Source organism: Suricata suricatta, chromosome 13 (genome assembly GCF_006229205.1).
Source record: "Suricata suricatta isolate VVHF042 chromosome 13, meerkat_22Aug2017_6uvM2_HiC, whole genome shotgun sequence".
NCBI classification, from domain to species: domain Eukaryota; kingdom Metazoa; phylum Chordata; class Mammalia; order Carnivora; family Herpestidae; genus Suricata; species Suricata suricatta.
Genome location: NC_043712.1, coordinates 20,321,398 through 20,333,546, shown reverse-complemented (window position 1 = coordinate 20,333,546; position 12,149 = coordinate 20,321,398).

Sequence of the window (12,149 nt, the reverse complement as noted above, 5' to 3'; positions counted from 1 at the left end):
CCCAACAAGTGCCCTCCTTAATACCTGTCACCCATCTAGCCCATCCCCAACCCCCATCCCTCCATCAACCCTCAGTTTGTTCTCTATAGTTAAGGATCTTTTTGTAATTTGCCTCTTTCCCCGCCCCTGGCCTTGTTCATCTGTTTTGTTTCTTAATTTCACATAGGAATGAAACCATACAGTATCTGTATTTCTCTGACTTATTTAGCTTAGCATAATATACTCTGTCTCCCTCCACATGGTTGCAAATGGCAAGATTTCATTCTTTTTATGGCTGAGTAATATTCCAGAGAGAGAGAGAGAGAGAGAGAGAGTGTGTGTGTGTGTGTGTGTGTGTGTATCACATCTTTATCCATTCATGAGTCAGTGGACATTTGGGCTCTTTTCATAATTTGGCTATTGTTGATAGTGCTGCTATAAACATCACAGGGTGCATGTGTCCCTTCGAATCAGTTTTTTTTTGGGGGGGGGGTAAAATACTTAGTAGTGCAATTGCTGGATCATTAGGTCACTACTTTTAATTTTTTGAAGAACTTCCATACTGTTTTCAGAGTGGCTGTGCTCGTTTGCATTTCCACCAGCAGTGCAAGCGGGTTCTCCTTTCTCCACATTCTTTGCCATCACCAGTTGTTTCTTGTTTGTTAATTTTAGCCATTCTGACAGGTGTGAGGTGATTTCTCATTGTGGTTTTGATTTGCATTTGATGGTCAGTGATGTGGAGCATCTTTTCATGTGTCTGTTAGCAATCTAAGTCCGAATGGACATTCTGAAACAAGCCTATTCATGGACAAAAGAAAAAAAAAAGTCCTACCTCCAGAACAGTACTTTGTAACTTCCTGGCAAGGTCGGCCTCCAGGCATTAGGAGAACGTTATCAGGAGAATGAATTTAATTTGCTGCCAATTTCTTTGTCCTTTACTTGGTGGGTGTTGTTAGCCTTTGAACCCCCTCACTTTCCTCCTTGAGAGTTGTTGGAAGTGCCACCTCACAAGAATTTTGGCATTTTGGTTATTGGTGGGTCAGTTTACTTGGTTTCAAATCCTAGCTCTGACACTTAATGATTGTGAGCCCTTGTTTTACCTTTCAGTGCTTCAGTTCTGTCATCTGTGAAAAGGAAATAAAGATGTATATGAATAACCACTTCACACCCATTGGGTAGCTACTATAAAAAAAAGCAGAAGGGGCACCTGGGGGCTCAGTCGGTTAAGTGTCCAGCTTGGGCTCAGGTCATGATTTCATGGTTCATGAGTTCGAGCTCTGCATTGGGCTCTGTGCTCAGTGCTTGGAGCCTGCTTTGAAGTCTGTGTCTCCCTCTCTCTGCCCCTCCTCTTTCTCTCTCTCCTCTCTCCTCTCTCCCTCTCTCTCTGTCTGTCTCTTTCTCTCTCTCTCTCAAAATAAAAATAAAAACATTTACAAATAATAGAAGAAAAAACCCAGAAAATAAAATAGGAAATGTTGACAGAGAAATTGGGACTCCTGTGCACTGTTCAGTGGAAATATAAAGTGGTACAACCACTGTGGAAAACAAGGTGATGGTTACTCACAATATTAAAAATATGATTGAGCGATTCCACTTCTGGCCATATACACAACATGATTGAAAGCAGGGTATCAGATACCAGCACACCGTATTTCTAGCAGCACTGTTCATAATAGCCAAGATGTGGAAGCAGCCCAGTCTGTCAACAAATGAAAGGACAAAATGTGGCCGATACATATAATGTAATATTATTACGCCTCAAAATAGAAGGAAATTGTGACACATGCAGCAGCGTGCATGAACCTGGAGGACATTTTGCTGAATGAAATAAACAGTCAAGAAAGGACACATTTTGTATGATTCCACTTGTAGGACGTACTTGGTCAAAATCCTAGAAACAAAGTAAAATGATGGTTGCCAAGGGCTGGGGGAAGGAGAGAATGGTGAGTCATTGTTCAATGGGTTATAGAGTTTCAGTTCTACAAGATGAAAAGAGTTCCGGAGATGGCTGGGGGCTATTGTGGCAACTATGACATATCCGTCCTTTACTGCATACTGTGGTACTCGGTCATAAGTCAGCTAATAAATACACAGACTGCACACATCTGTTTGGGGAAAGTCCAAGACGAAAGGAATGCATGTGACGGTCCCGAGGCTCTGTTGACTGATAAGGAAATTCGAGGTAGCAGCCCATAAAACCATTATGATTATCATGGGCTTTTAATATCAGAGAGGTGAGAATAGTCCCCAGTTTCCAGTTGGAGCCACCATAACTCTCTTTTGCTATTTTGTGATTAAATATTTATGGGAATTGCACTAGGCTAGACAGCCTTTGAAATAAAGTGTGTAGAAGTTTGAGACATTTACCATATTAGTTATCTATTGCTTGTAACAAATTACCTCCAAACTTGGCCAATTTATAACAACAAATGTTCATTCTCTTATCACAGTTTTTGAAGGACTGGAATGCAGTCAGCCCGGCTGGGTGGTTCCAGCTTAGGATCTTTTGTAAGGTTGCAGCCACAATCCTAGCTAGGGTTGTAAATCATTTGAAAACTCAGCTGGATGAAAGGAGCAGCCTGCAAGTTCGTTCACGTGGCTAAGGGCAGGAGGCTTCAGATCCTCAACCTGCGGGGTTGCTCATGACATGACACCTCACAGCCAGAGCAAGTGACACAAGAGTGAGAGAGAGTGACCGAGACAGAAGCCACAGTATCTTTTATAACGTGATCTTAGGAGTGACTTACCATCTCCCCTGCTGTATACTATTGCTCACAGACCAGCCTTGTTACAGCATAGAAGGGACCGCCAGGCTGTGAATCCTGGGAGACAGGAACCCTTGAGATTGTCTTGGTCCCTTCAGGTGCTATAACAGAATATCATAAACTGTGTAGCTTATAAATAACAGAATTTTATTTTTCACCGTTCAGGTAGTTCAAGATCAAGGCACCAGCACCATCTGGCTCTGGTGAGGGCCAGCTTCCTCATTCATAGACACCTGTCTTTCTGCAGTAACCTCACCTGGTGGGAGTGTTGCCCAGCGGGGTGGTGAAGACCGCTGGGCCCGGAGGCCTCCACCCAGGCGCTGAGTCTCCTGCAAGGAAGGGCTTCAGGACGGACCAGACACCGCGTTTGAGCAGTACAAGTGAGGAGTTTTTTAGAGAGGGTATGATGGGGAGCTCAGAGGGCAGCAGCACCTGGGTGGGGGGTGGGGGGTGGGTCTCCATCTTTTATTGACAGTTGTTAACTAAGGAGTAGAATATTTATTATTTGGGGAGGGGATTTCTCAGAGTTTCCTGCCTTTTCTCCCATACTTGGTCACGGGTCTCTGGCCTTCTTTATCTTGGGCCTGTCTAGTTTGATCTGGCTTTTCATGTGACTTTGTTTTTGGAATGCTGCCAGGACAGGTCTCTAACTTTCCTGATAATGGTTCATCACTCTCCCTTGCTGGCGTCTGTTATCCTGTCAAAGCGTAACTATTTGCCTACTTTAACAGTAGGGGTAAAGGATCTGTCTGAGGTCTCCTTTATTTGTTTGTTTGTTTGTTTTGAGGCAGAGGGAGAGCGAGAATGGAGAATCCCAAGCAGGCTCCATGCTCAGCCAGATTGAGGGGGGAGGTCTGTCTTGATCCCACAACAGACTTAAGTAACCCAGCCACTCCTTTTTTAATTTTTTAATATTTTTTTTGAGAGATAAGAGAAAGAGCATGAGCAGGGGGAGAGGCAGAAAAAGAGGGAGACACAGAATCTGAAGAAGGCTTCAGGCTCTGAGCTGTCAGCCCAGAGCTCAACTTGGGACTTGAACTCACAAGCCTTGAGATCATGACCTGAGACGAAGTTGGATGCTTAACCAACTGAGCCACCCAGGGGCTCCTGAAATTTCTTTTAAATGGGCACTAATTCCATATGTGAGGGTTTTGCCCTTGTGACCTATGCGCCTCCCAAAAGTCCCACCTCCAAATACCAGCACACTGGGGATTAGGATTTCCACATACAGATTTTGGGAGGACACAAACATTCAGTCCAAAGCAGGGATCATCTTAGGAGCTGGCTACTACAACTACATTGCTTTAAAAAAAAAAAAGTATTCTTTATTTCAGATTCTGTAACATAAAATGGGCTGAAGTTAGTTCAGGAACCTCTTAACTACAAAAAGGGGTAGAATTGCCCTTTAGAATTAGAGAGCAACCTTTAGAACCAGACTATCCTGATTAAGATTCAGGCTCTGCCACTTACCTGAGTTAACACTGTTCAATTACTGTTCAATTTCCTCAGCTGTGGAAAGGAGTCATACTAGCAGCTTCTATAGGAATGTGAGGGAAGCTACCTTTGAAGGAGAGTGGGTTTCAGTTAAATCAAAAGGCAGACAGACGGTTTGGTTATGGGGAATTTGCAAACCATGAAATGAAACCTCTGCGAACTTTAGAGGTGATTGGTAGCTTTTATGAAATCTTTACTATATGCTTGGACTCCACATGTGTTGTCTCAAGACTAAACTTTGAGAAGGATGCAATGATCATCTTTCAGCTTTAAAGATGTGGAGACATTGAGACTTTGAAAAATGAAGTAACTTGCCCAAGATGCCCCCATTTTTTGTTTATAATAATGAACTGTTAAAGGACAAAAATTCAACCTCTAATTGGATTTATTCAGCGATTCATGAATCAAATAGCATTCCATATAACAAATAGAAGGATGTTCTAGGAGTTGTTCAAAATGGAAGATTTTATAGGCAAAAAGAGGTCAGGACAAGGAAATTATCAGCAAAAGAAAAGAAACGATCATTCCAGCCAAGGGCACCTTCCAACTGGGGGGAAAGGATGTGGGGTCTTATCATGCAGGTTACTTCACCAGTGTCATCAGAAAATTTCAGACAGATTGCTTCAAAACTCCACTCCTGGGAAAGGCTGAAACTGCAGTGAGTTTAGGTATTCTTGGTGAGACCTAACATAAGGGACTCCATTTTGGGTCTGTTGTTTCTTTTTTTTTTTTTTAATGTTTATTTATTTATTTTTGAGCAAGAGAGAGAGACACAGTGTGAGTTGCGGAGGGACAGAGAGAGAGCGAGAGAGGAAGACACAGAATCTGAAGCAGGTTCAAGGCTCTGAGCTGTCAGCACAGAGCCTGATGCGGGGCTTGAACTCATGAACGGTGAGATCATGAACTGAGCTGAAGTTGGCTGCCCAACCAACAGAGCCATTCGGGTGCCCCTCTTTTTTTTTTTAATGTTTATTTTTTTTAGAGAGAGATGGAGTGTGAGCGGGGGAGGGGCAGAGAGAGAGGGAGACACAGAATCTGAAGTAGGTTCCAGGCTCTGAGCTGTCAGCGCAGAGCCTAATGCGAGAATCCCATGGGTTTGAACCTATTAGTTGTAAGATCATGACCTGAGCCAAAGCTGGATGCTTAACCAGTCGACTGAGCCACCCAGGTGCCCTGGGCCTTTTTCTTTTTAACAGAAGCAAACCACTAGGTGAAGCTGCCCCTTGCTGGAGTCCAGCTCCAACAGGTCCAGGGCTCGCTGAAAGATGGACGGTGTTGGCAAAAGGGAATGAGACAGCCTTGGCTTCTTTCTGCTCACGGGCAGGCATCTCTGCACTGACTCAAGAGTGAGTTTTCTTTATTGAAAAAATGTATGGGGTACAAAACAGAAGTGGCAATTACCTTAGATAATAATTTCTGATAACAAATTCTTTGGTATGTAAAAATTCCCAGAACGTAGATAGGTAGAAGACCCATGCATAATCTTTACCAATAGAGATTGAAGTAGGTGACTAGATGCTTATCACCTGGGGAAGGAAGGGATCTTTAGCATTCAAGTACAAGGCAAAGTTTTTAGCATAGCAAAGGCAAGAGTTAGGTCTTTGTGAACAGGGGTTAAAAGCCTGTTTTTGAGGGAAAGAAAAACGGGTTTTCTCAGGAAATGTAATATTTGCTCCATAATCACAAAAGCAGAAACTTCTGTAACAAGTCTTTTCACAAGGTACAATTCACATATTGTTAGCATAAGAAGGCAAATCACTCCTGATATCAGTCAGGTGCCTTGGGGGTCGGTGCTCAAGCAGAAATTGAGTGGGGGTTGAGTGGGTGTAGACCCTGGTCACCACCTGATGGTAGGAGACCTTGCAGACCTGCCTTGCTTCAGAAATGGCTCCCAGCAGCCCCTCGTGTTTATAACCACGGCCAAGGATAACAGCATATAATGTGGTCACTACCGCCAGCCAGTGCAGACTGAGGCCCCGCGTGGAGCCAGGTCTAGTTCATAGTTTGCTGGCCAAGTCTATGTGGCACAGACCCGAAGGCGTGAGGTTACTCTGCCTCTTTCCCCTTGGAGGGAGGCAAAGGGGTGCCTCCCCAGCTGGGGCAAGGAGAGGAGGACCATAAGGGTGGGAAAAATTAGATTGGAAATGTTTTATTTAACAGATTGATTGACTTTAAAAGGTAAGAGTTTAATTTTACCACTGGTTTGTCTCTTTAATTAAATAGATTGAACCTTGATGTTTTCACTGGGCCCTGAAGAAGAGGACACATAAAATTGCATTAAGCTCCTCATGGAGCGTGGCAGCAGGAGCCCAGAGTAATGCTTCCTGTCACCTACTGCCTTTTTTTTCTTTAATGTTTATTTATTTATTTGTTGTGAGAGAGAGAGAGAGAAAGAGAGAGAGAGGGAGGGAGGGGCAGAGAGGGAGAGGGAGACAGAGAATCCCAAGTCGGCTCTGTGCCATTGTTATGCCCAGTTCGCAGTATCCCTCAACGACCGGAGACTACCTGGGAGATGGAGGCACGCATGCAAAGGCAAAGGGCGTTTTATTTCCAAGTTCGAGCTTCGGCTCACAGACTTCGCCAACACAGGAGGTCTGTGCTGAGAGCCCCGAACAAGGGCGGAGCAGGATTTTTATAGGCTTGGGAAGGGGAAGTTACAAGAGGAAGTTACACAGGTACAGCAATCCAATCATTATCGGATGATGGTATTGACAACAGTTTCAGCCATACATATTATTTAGAGCATTCGTTACTTTTGGTGGGACCCAATCACAATATTTTAGGTATCTTTGAAATTAACCAATTACAGAGTGAGCCCAAGCAAGGTGTATCCTGAGAAGGGGAAGATGTCTGATTGGTAGCCCTCCACGTAAATGAGGGATACTGGCTTGGGCCAATCAGGAGTCGTCCACCATGCCCTTTTGTGCAAATTTTTGGTTTTCAAAGTGGACCAACCAGAGGTAGGATTATCTTTCTGAATATGCAGTTTTGGCATCCAGAGCGGACCACTCAGAGGCGAGACTCTGTTCTGTGTTCTCTGAGGCTTCCTGAAGCCTGTCATGGAGGCTGTTTGGTCCTTACACCATCAGTGCAGACCCCGATGCTGGGCTCAAACTCACGAACAGTGAGATCATGACCTGAGCCTAACCAAGAGTTGGGTGCTTAACTGACTGAGCCACCCAGGCGCCCCCTGTCATCTACTTATAACGTGGTCACCTCTAAGGAGGCAGGTTTCCAGTACCTTTTGGTATCCTCAATGTACCTAGAAGTGATGATGTTTTTTTTGGGGGTTGGTGGGGGTTCAGAGCTGACAACCAAGAAAGAATTCTTGAAGATGTCTTTGGTGCAGAGAGGTGATTTTATTAAAGCACGGGGACGGGACCCATGGACTTATATACTGTGGAATGGGGGGGACATAAAGTCAAGATGAAGTTTCTTAAAGGGATTTTCATATGCTGAAGAATACGCAGATTACTGGAGGTCTAGCTATTGTCAAACTAAGGTTATTTTTCCCTCTGACAAAGCGTTAACAGTAAGATCGTAGGGAGTTCCTGGAGATTAGACTATCGATGATTGCCCTTTTCCTGTAATATTACTAAAATATTTGTAAACTGATGGAGACTCTATCAATTTAACCATTTGTTCTCTGTCCTTTCCTTTATTCTTGGGCAGCCAGGAGTGCCTGAAGAGAGTCACATGTCCCACCTGGAGGAGGGGTTGTGGGGGGTCAGCTGGCCTTCTGCTCCCTCATCGGAAGAGTGCCAAGCCAGACACACCCACTGATAGATCTTTGTTTTAAACCCAATTGAAGCTGAAAAGTGCTCTTTTGTTCCTTTATTCACTAAACATTTAATGAAAATACAAACAGAATGAACTGTCTTTATCTCTAACGTGCTTTTTGAGTGTGGAGGCCAGAACCCCCTCTTGCTTTTCTATTCTTTTGAAAACGAATCTAATTCTTTAGTCAAAGAGTGCTCTGCGGCGTCTCACTGTGTGCAGCTAGTAAGCTCTTCTGCAATGCTGTCCCGCCGAAGTTCAAGGTGTTTGCCCTTCTGAAACTGTTACACGAGCACTATTATTAACAGCTCCTCCAGGGTTGGCGTCATTTGTAAATTTAATAAATTGTCGGAAGGGCTCTTGTTTGAGATCATTAACAATAAAATGCTAGCCCCATCCCATGCTGCATGCTCCAAATCCCCAGGCATTCTTAAAATTCCTTTCTAATTAATGAGTACCTTTAATATACTGTTCTTGGGCCAATTTTATTCAACCTGAACCTTAGGCATGGACTGAATTCCTATTGTGACTAAAGGTAAAGTTATTTGTGGTCAAGTCCTAATCCCTCACACCTGTAAATGTTACCTTAGATGGAAAAAAGGGTCTTTACAGGTGAGATTAAGAATTTTGAGATGGAGAGGTCACTCTGGATTATTCAGATGACCCCTAACGACAATCACAAGTGCATTTTACATATGTTACATTATTTTAAAATTTGGTGAAAGTGCATCTTTTTGCAGTTTGCCTTTTTTCCGTAACCATCTGAGCTTTTCACTGAGTGCTTTCTACTTGCAAATCACCATGTTGGGCAGAGTGGATGATACAAGACAAATCAGACAGGACAATTTTGCACCAACAAAATTAGCTCATTAGAAGAGTTACAATTATAGTCTCTTAGGGGCATTTTCCCATTGTTTTGTTTTTATTTTTATTTTTTTTTGTTATGAGTTCAGCTTTTTAAAAAATTTAAATCCAAGTTAGTTAACATGCCATTGTTTTAAATGGAAGGTTCTTGCTCAGTATTTAATACCTAATGGGCAACAGGAATGATGATTTTCAATAATCTCTCAACAACAGCATAAGTCCTGTGCCTCTGAGGGTTACTTTATAAGTCTTTTTTAGGTTTGTTTGTTTTGAGAGAGAGAGAGAGAGAGAGAAAGAAGGAGCAGGGGAGGGGCAGAGAGAGGGGGACAGGATCCAAAGCAGGCTCTGCATTGACAGGAGCTAGCCCGATGCAGGGCTTGAACTCACAAACTGTGAGATCATGCATGACCTGAGCCAAAGTCAAATACTTAACCAACTGAGCCATCTATGTGCCCCTGCAAGACTTTCAAAGTAAATACGATATTTCTCATAATTAAGAATTGTTTAGAAATCAGTCACAGAGGGGATAAAAAAAGTTAAAATGTTAATCTGGTTAGCCCTTGCCCAACTGCCTCCTCCCCCCAAGATAAAATCTTTAACAGTCTAGTGCATATCCTACCATTTGTTTTCCTTTCCTCATATGAACCTAGACACACATACATTCAGATGTGTTGGCCCCACCATACATGTTACTTCACCATTTGCTTTTTAAAATGTAATGTCTTCGGGTGCCTATTTGGCTTGGTCGATTAAGCCTCCAACTCTTGATTTTGGCTCAGATCAGGATCTCACGGTCACGAGGTCAAACTCCACGTTGGGCTCTGGTGCTGGACATGAAACCTCCTTAAGATTCTCCCCCTCCTTCTGTCCCTCCCCTGAACTCACTTGCTCTCTCTCTCTCTCTTATAAATGAATGAATAAAATTTAATTTATCACAGACCTTCCAATATACAAAATGCTAATTTTATATAGTGTGGATGTATTATAATTTGTCAACCTTCTCCCTAGCGGTGTATATGTAGGTTGTTTCCACTTTCTTTGCTTCTACAAATAATGCTGCAATAAACATCTTTGCACATGTATACCCATAGGTACTAGTGCCTTTAGTTTGGTGGAATCACAAGTTTGCACTGACACTGGCAGCAGCCAGTTCCCTGTACCCTTATTAGCAGTGGATGCTGAGGCAGATGTCACATGAAGCTAAGTTTCAGGGCTCTTTACTTGAACATGTGTCCTTACACTCCTTCCCCTCTACCCCTCTAAGGCCTTGGGAGAAGTCTTAGCACTGTGTACACAGGCCTGTGTATTTTTGTAATATTTGAAAAAGTAGGTTACTTTATCCACAATTAGTTAAGACTACTGTGCCTTTTCACTCCAAATTTCTCTCCCTTCATGCTTCCCCTTGGGTTGGATGGCCTTGGAGTGGCTGCAGGTGTTTTGAAAGTTGAGCTGGGGTGGGGTGCGCCTGGCTGGCTGGCTCAGTTGGTAGAGCGTATTACTTTTGATCTTGGGTGGTGAGTTTGAGCCTCACATTAAAGGTACAGTTTACTTTAAAAAAAAAAGTTGAGCTGGGATCTGTCTATTTGAGTTTAGCAGGATGTATATAAGAGATTCACTGTTCACGGTCACTTCTGTGCATAGTGAGGTTATCGCTACACATCCTGGCTTAGGAATGGCTTCCAGGTATATGGCCATGAAGACACAGGGCCAGAGTTTGAATCATGAAATGAACTTGTCCATGGCACCTGGCACCAGCTATATGAGGGTTCTGGAGGAGAAACGGAGTGTGAAATGTATGGAGCCAGAAGCTGGTCTGTAGGAAATTCATTTTTTTTAAGTTTATTTATTTTGAGAGAGACAGCTTGAGCGGGAGAGGGGCAGAGAGAGAGGGAAACCGAGAATCCCAAGCTCTGCCAGTGCAGAGCTGGACCTGGGGCTTGAACTCACAAACTAGGAGATCATGACCTGAGCTGAAATCAAGAGTCAGATGCTTAACCCACTGAGCCACCCAGGCGCCCCCATAGAAAATTCTTCCCATTGTCCAAGTGGTAGAATTCTAAGCAGGTGTTTCTCCTATGTCAGCAATATCTTTGGCAAAGCAGGACATACAATTATAAATTCACTTGGAACTTGCCTCAGATACAATTAGAAGTCCTGCACTTGTAGGCTAAAAATTTGTAACAGCAAATCTAACTGCAAACAGCAGGTATGTTCAGTGGTAAGCCACATATTTTATGCCTGCCAGTGTATCAGATCAGGTCTCGGCACATTACCAACAACAAAGTTGGGGCTGAAGCTTTTTTAAGCTATCAATAATAACAAAGCAAATTTTCAAACAGCCGTGCTAGAGGAAAGACTTCATTATCTTTTTATTCTTTCTACAGAAAATATTATAAGATAGTTGTCACCTGAAGAGGTTCTTACAGAATATGCTGCAAAGACTATGAGAAATAGTATTGCAGAGGTGTGTCAGTCAGTGAAAAAGCAGCTTAAATTTTGGGGGGGATGTTTGTGATCAGATTCATAAAATTTCTTATTGTGGTGATTTATTTTCCCATCGTAAATATTTACCTTTGTAGTAAGTTTTGTAATGAAATTTTAAATTCCTTTGCTTGAAAAGGGCCCTCAAATTGTTTAGATTTTAGATCTCCTAAAGCATGAATTATAATTTATTACATATAATTATAATTACTGGTCTTTCAATATTTGCCAATAAGATAAGCAAAGTTGTATCTTTTTGCTTTTGTTGACATTTCATAGATCTCTGGTGAAATCGAGCATATTTTTTCACATATATATTGGCCATTTGGATTCCCTTTTCGTTGAATTGACTGTCCATTTTCTTTTGTCAACCTCTTTTCCCACTATGGGGCTTGAACTCATGACCCCAAGATCAAGAGTTGCATGTTCCACCAACTGAGCCAGTCAGGTGCCCCTCTTTTGGTCATTTTTTGATGGATTGTTTTTTATTAATTTGTAGGACTGTATGTATCAAGGATATTAAAACTAATGGGTCACATGTGTGACAAATTATTTTCTCTAGATTATCCTTTGTCTTTTTTGTATAACAGCTTTATTGAGATCTAATTCACATATACTATTCATCCACTAATTGATTAATATTCTCTTTTTCCAGCTTTATTGAGGTCTCATTGGCAAAACTGTCTATATTTAAAGTGGACAATGTGATATTTAAACATTTTTTATTAATAATTTATTTTTTAATTTACATACAAGTTACAACATGATATTTTGATATCTGCATACATT